Genomic DNA, 7192 nt, shown 5'->3' on the forward strand with positions numbered 1-7192 from the left:
TTCCCTTTATCAATTGTATGGCTTTTTGAAGTGCCCTAAAAGCTTTATGTGGATGTATTTTGACCTCCAAATCCTTCTCTAATTGGGCTTTCACTGCTTTCACTGGGATTTCTGGGTTTGTTTGTAAATGATCAACCAACTGTTTAGAAAGTAACTTTGATGTACATTGCCTAATTATTCTTGATTCTAAACAATCATGTCGATCTTTGTATGTTTTAACCACCTATGTATCTGCATTAGGTTCCTTGGACACATGTAAAATCCAGTCACATTCAATGTGCTTGGCCCTATGATGTGATTTTTTATTCTTAACTTTATTGGTTGAAGTGCTTTTTATTTTCTTTTCCTTGGGTGTAGTGGATGTATTTGTCTTTTTGCCTTTATTTCTCACCTTTAATTTGGTCCCACTAGTCTCACCTACCTCCACATCTTTTGAAGTTTGACCAGACTCTTTCCAAACAACACCCTCACATCTTGCCCTCACTCTAATCCTGTCATTTTTCACTATTACCAGATTCCTTCTACTCTCAACTGCATGCAAATTTATTGCTTCAGTAACCTCTGCCTTAGTTCCAAACTCTTGACCATGAATGAACCTAATAGTACCAACTCCAGTTGGTCTTTCCTGCTCTCTTGTGCCTTCAATTCTTTAATTTTTTTTTCCTCATAAAAGCAGGGTCATCCTCATCACCAATATCACTATCAAATTGATCAATACTAAAATCTTCATTATCAACATTGTCATCCTTTTGTGCTTCAGTTGGTTGTTTGTTTGAATTTCCCATGTATTCAACATCAATATCAATATTGTTAACAAATTCTCTCATGTCAACAAACTCATCAAATATATCATTCACTTCATCTACAATAAACTCAGCATCATCTTCATCATCATTATCACTTTCATTTCATGCCTCAGGTTCATCATCTTCATCACCTTCTTCCCTAACTACTGGAACTTCACTGGATAGGACCAATGGTTCATCATCTTCAACATTATTAGCTTCTTCCCTAACTACTGGAACTTCACATGCAGGGACCAATGGTTCATCATCTTCAACATTAATATCACACTCCCTAATTACTGGAACTTCACTAGATAGCACCAATGGTTCATCATCTTCAACATTATTACCACAATCCCTAACTACTGGAGCTTCACTAGATAGGACCAATGGTTCATCATCTTCAACAATTACTTTACCTTTTAACCCTTCAGCTCCTTTTACAACTAGTTTCTTAGCAACTTTACCTTTTGGTTTATTCTTAACTGTTATTTGCTCTTCCTCATCTATCTCCTTTAAAACAAATTTACTTCTACCAGCTGGACTAACAAACTCAGGCACAATCACCTTTGGGTTGAGTTCATGTTCTGTGTAAACAGACATTTCCACAATCCTATTCTTCTTCCTACTTTTTTTGACATATTTAAGCATATTTCTAACATCATCATCTGAACCTAATGGTTCTAAACCAAAATCAAGGTCACTATCAGGCCTAAGAAAGTGATATACTATCACCTTAAAACCATCATATCCCAGGTCCTGAATGAGATGGTCAAGCTTATGTATTGAAAACATATCCATGTCAATAAAATCAATGTAACTTACTTTCCCATTCACATATTCCCTTCCTGGAGCATCACTAAACTCTCCACCATGATGAATCTTTAGTGTAAAGAGTAAATCATCACATCCTGTTAAAAATAAAAGACAAAATAAAATATAAAAAATTAGGGTTTAAAAGGATATCGAGTGTGAAATTACAGGAAAAAAAATGCAATTAAGATACACAGACACTCACCATAAATAAATCTAAGATCGTAATCAGGATCTTTAGGTCGAATTGTGTAATCCATCGAATACGAGCCTCAGGATCGTTTAAAGAAGAACTTGACCTAATTTGGGGACGAGGAATACAAGAATGAATTGTGAAGAATTGAGGGTTTTTATGATAGAAGAAGAAAAAACAATGACAAAAATACCCTCACATGACATGCACGTGATAAGGGGTAACTGCAGGTTTTGACAGAAAGTAGACGGGGGGACGAAGGATGTACTCTTTTCATAGTTTGGGGACGAGGAATGCACAAAAAAAAGAAAAAGGATAGGGAGTAAAATCGATGTAAAGTTCAGGGACGAGGAATGAAATTTTGTCTTAATTTATATATATAAATAATTGGTTATTAATTTCGTATATATTTGATTTTATAAAAACCAAAATAAAGTAAGAATAAGACAGAATGAAAAAAAAAAAAAAAACAGTTTGAAACCTTGAAGAATAAACAATCACCATTTATGTGGCTATTAGTATATAAGAATTAATTTATATGGCTATTAGTATATAAGAATTAATTAATTTAAGTTTTTGGAAATTATTATATTTAAAAATTTTGGTTATCAATTTGCATTTTTTTATCATAAATATTTTTAAAACATATACGTATATTATTGTACCTCATTCATTTTTATTCAGTTGTTCAATACTCGTATCTGGGTCATACCAGATTAATTTTTTTAAGTTGTTCAATTATATTGTATAATATTATTTTTTGAGATCTACCAAATTAATAGTTAACATGTAACTTCTAGTAAAAAGTCACGTTAACAAAATGGTGCATCCAGGTTGAAGAAAGCAACTCGAATTTGGAAAAAGACCGAAGAAAGAAAAATGGGCGCCACAGTGAAATGGGGGCATTTAGGTAATTTTAAACCTTTCACAATTTTTTTAGTGAAAAGAAAGACTTTTATACTCATAGAAAGTTTCAACAAAAATGTAACTCCTACAACATACAAACCCGAGCAAACAATCGAGCTCGATACACGACTCAACCAAAACAAGAGCTCACACCTAAGACGACGAAACAAAGGTTTGCGAGCAGCGGCGGAACTTGAACCCGACTACAGAGGGGGCGAGTCTAAAAATTTAATAAATTTTTCATTGTCAGCAGGGGCGAACACTAAAAAAAACTTATTTTTTGGTAAATTTTTTTTTTTAGTGTACATTTTTTTTTCCCGTTAAATCCAGGGGGGGCGGATACCCCCTTTGGGTTGCTCTATGTTCCGCCATTGTTTGCGAGTACAATAAAGGCTTACAAACGAAACTAGCATATCATATATAGAGTAATATTTATTATAGTTTTAAATCAATCAACGATATTCATTATCATGACATGCTCATCTTATTACTACCTACGAACTAGCATATAATACTAATAATTCATTATTTAAAAATCACAAGATTAACTTGTGTGAAACCTTAAACAAATGATAAAGATTTTGTGAATCTTTTTGATGAATTAGAGCCACAAGCTAACTCCTATGAATCGAAGCAACCAATGGTAAAGTGACACAATCATGTCAAAAACTTTGTGGTCATGGAAGTGATCAATAGAACTTATAATTTTGCTCACCATCTTTTAGCCTAACTCAAAACATGGACTAATTATATTACCTAAAACTTGTCATCTTTCATCTTTTTGCAAACCCATTAATTCTATTAGCTTATGTCATACAATAAAGAGCACTTGGAAGCACCTAAAGTTACTCAAAATTTCATGTTTGTGAGCCACTACTGGCTACTTTGGTTTGCTTAAGAGGTGCAATCTTTATCAAATAATATCAAATAATATGCACTCATTTGTTGGTTTGTGGATAAATTATGTGGCTATTAGAAAAGAATTAATCCACTCAAAGTTAATGCGTGTTATTGGTAATTACTTTCTAACCCTGTTGTAATTTTAAATTAAGAACCAAATGTCAAACATGTTTATCTAATGCGATTTCAAACTTTACTTACACCTTTAACGAACATAAATGACATATATCATCTTTAAAAAAATGTGCTTCATGACTAAATTATGCCTTACATGGATTAAAAAAATTATATAAAGATAAGATTGCTTTAAAAAATTCCACCCATTTCAGTGGGAAAAATATTCTTGTTACTAACATATCCAATACGCCGTAGTTAATCGTAATAAAGGGTGATTTTTGATAATGATGATGAACCTCATTAGGATGATGATTGCATATAGCAATAAATAGTATATGTATCCTTCTGTTAATTCAATATAGTTATGATTTATAAGCATTTGCTTAACTTGGGAAAAATAACAATTTATTTTATAATTACAAACTAAAATAATTGAGGATTTGAATATGATACCGATAGTAGTTTGAAATTGTTCATTCTCGACACTATATTATATAATTAAATCTTAAATTTATTCATTTAGGTTGAAATCACTATTTATATCTAATTAAGTTTTTTAAAAAGATATATGAATATGAATATAGAAGCTCTTTAAAATTTGAACATTTTGAATTTTAAATCAACTAAATTAGAGTCCATATAAAAAAGTTGTGACTAAAATGGTGTGAAGGTTTGTTGATTCTGCGAACTATCACCGTTTTCAGCATATCTTCTTAATACTAACTCCAATTTAGTTGATTTAAATGCTCAATTGCTTGTAACTTAGCAGGCTACGAAATTCATTTTTGTTTGTGGGAGGTGGGGGCAAAGGCCCTCCCTTTCCTTACAAAGTTTCGTCCTTGATTGATACGATTACTACAAGAGTATTTGAAGAGTCCCTTCGGGGACATATGACAAAATTGAAACGATCATAGAAGATTGAGATGGCCTTCCTCAAAGATGACACTCATAAATCGAGAAATGGTCTAAAAGAAGTGAGAGTATTTGTAGAAGTTTACTTAATAAATAATCCTGAGATGAATGTCGTACGAAACTGACGAGAATTTGAAAAGCCAAAGAGCAACAAAAATTATACCAATACTTGAAAGATGCAAGTCAAAAATAACTAGAATTATCATTGGAAATATTTCAAATCTACTACTGATAATAAGTGAAAATATGTATCTCGAGATATATAATTATGCATATTTTTTGCGCATTCTCGAATTTTTTTTTTTATAATGGGAAAAGTAGTAAAAAACAATCATTTTTTATTTTTATTTTCATTGGTTGGAAACGTAGATTAAAAAATATTCTATAGCCATACATTCGAATGGCTTAATATCTACAATGGCCCAGCCCAATCATTTTACCTATATCGATTAATTATTGAAGTTGCCCGAATATGAAACATCTCACCATCATTCGGATCGGGTTTGGGCAACACATCTTCAATGTGTCGATCACGAAACAATTCATGAACATGCAAGGCAATGGTATTCAAGGCAACATCTTCCAAATCTCTAAATCACGAACTTCGTTATAGCCTGGACCGAGGTCTCCTAACCGGATAGACCCCAGATTATTAACACAAGCAGGAGGTGAATACAGAGTGTTCGACTTCGCCAACGCCTCTTGAATAAAGTCTAATTGCCAAACAATAACCCCCGAAACCGAAAGACACCCTCCTTGACACCAAAAACGCTGCAAGGCTTTAAAACAAAAGACTGGGCCGAATAATCGACACCCACATAGCCACCCGAGACCCCTGAAACATTAAGAACTGAAACCAACCCCAAAATAACAAACTTATAATTTGGTAAAACTTTAAAGAGTAATGATACATCATACATGCTCGGACTATTTGTATAAAATAAGTTATAAACAAAAGTTGTACCAAGGAGAGAAAACAATGAGGAAAAAAGATATACATTTTATTAGTCCACATCATTTTGTGAAAACTATGTGATGAATGATTAAAAAAATTTATCATTCATGACCTCATTTTATATCATTTATCACTCACAAAGTTATTATTCATCTTGTTTTTAATCATTCAATACCTCCTATTATCATTCATTTTGTTTTTTATCATTCATCACCTCATTTTATATCATTCATCACTCGAGCCACTCATCAATCTACAAGAAGCAAAAAAAAACTCAGAATCAAATTATTTATACTAAAAGAGACGAATTGGGTGGGTCAAGCTGGTCTTTAACGGGTCAAAACGGTAGTGGAGTTTCGACCCATTTCAAATTTAGAACGTTTTATATTTTATCCATGTCAGAGAGAATATAAAACCTTATAGACAACTTGAAAACAAATGGGTCAAAATTGAACTTGTATCTCTAATCATATCCGTAAACCCTCACCCCAAAACCCTAAACCCTAGACTCTAACGTAAACCCTCAACCCAAAACCCTAAACTCTAAACCCTAAACCCTAAACTCTAAATCGGGCTAAATTCGAAAAAAACACTTCACACAAGATGAAAACAAAACGATGCAAATAAACTCAGCAGCAAAACATTCAATGCATTTAATGTTTTTATTTTTTTCTTCGAGCGTTTTTCCGCCAAAATAATGACATTCATCACAAAGTGTCTTTTTTAAATGTTCATATTTTCATCTAATCTATAATGTTCGTAAACAAAGTTTTTTCAAAAAACGAAAAAAAAAAAAAAAAAAATTTGCTTCCCCTTTCCACCAAAAAATAAGTGTTTCCCTCTTGAGTTACGGAGTATTAAATAATCATATTCATGAACATCAACACAAAGAAATTAACACTAATAATATACAATCAATCTAGTCATCATCAAAGTCGAACTCGAGCACTAACAATCAATATTCAACATCACATTTAGCCTACTTATACATTTTGAAATAAACAAATTCAAAATTTAGTACGTATAAGATAAATTGATTTATACCTTTAAATGTTCAACTACGACTGTTTCATCATGAACATCAAGTTCAGACCAAATATTCCATACTACGACCTTTTGGTGGTTATGAGTACTCGTAATACTTGATTATAGGTAGCTGTTGAAAAAATCGTTGATGCAGATTCACTACTTCAGTTGTTAAACAATTAAAGCGCCAGTAAGGCGTCGCAGACCGCTAAGACCACCAGCGAACCCCTAATTTTTATTGGTCCGAAATCAGAGAGTAGAAGCATAGCAGATCGCTAAAATTGTCAGGCGTACAAACCTTAGCTTTTTCTATCGGATTTGAAAGAGAAAGAGGCATAAGAACATAAGCATCGCACATCGCCAAAATCGCCAGATGTACAACCCCCCAATTTTTTTGCTTTCATCGGCTTTGAAAAGGAAAGAGGCGTAAGTGGAGGAAGAAAACCGTGGTGAGTGGCCTTCAAAGGTACAATCGAAGGACAAACCATCTGGTAGGTGAGGCGGTAGGGACGAATTTGAAGAGGTAAACATCGGCGAAACCCACCATGGAAACCTGCTGAGTGAAGCACCGGAGCCCTAAAAAAA

The 7192-nt window shown here is 33.0% G+C and overlaps 1 non-coding gene across 1 annotated transcript; it reads left to right on the forward strand.

Annotated features, from left to right (window-relative positions):
* The first annotated feature begins 4588 nt into the window (after positions 1–4588).
* Positions 4589–4689, forward strand: LOC139850981 (U6 spliceosomal RNA). Its single transcript, XR_011760349.1, has one exon. It is a non-coding gene; the product is annotated as a U6 spliceosomal RNA (small nuclear RNA).
* Positions 4690–7192: the final 2503 nt, after the last annotated feature.

This window comes from Rutidosis leptorrhynchoides, chromosome 5 (genome assembly GCF_046630445.1).
Source record: "Rutidosis leptorrhynchoides isolate AG116_Rl617_1_P2 chromosome 5, CSIRO_AGI_Rlap_v1, whole genome shotgun sequence".
Classification (NCBI taxonomy): domain Eukaryota; kingdom Viridiplantae; phylum Streptophyta; class Magnoliopsida; order Asterales; family Asteraceae; genus Rutidosis; species Rutidosis leptorrhynchoides.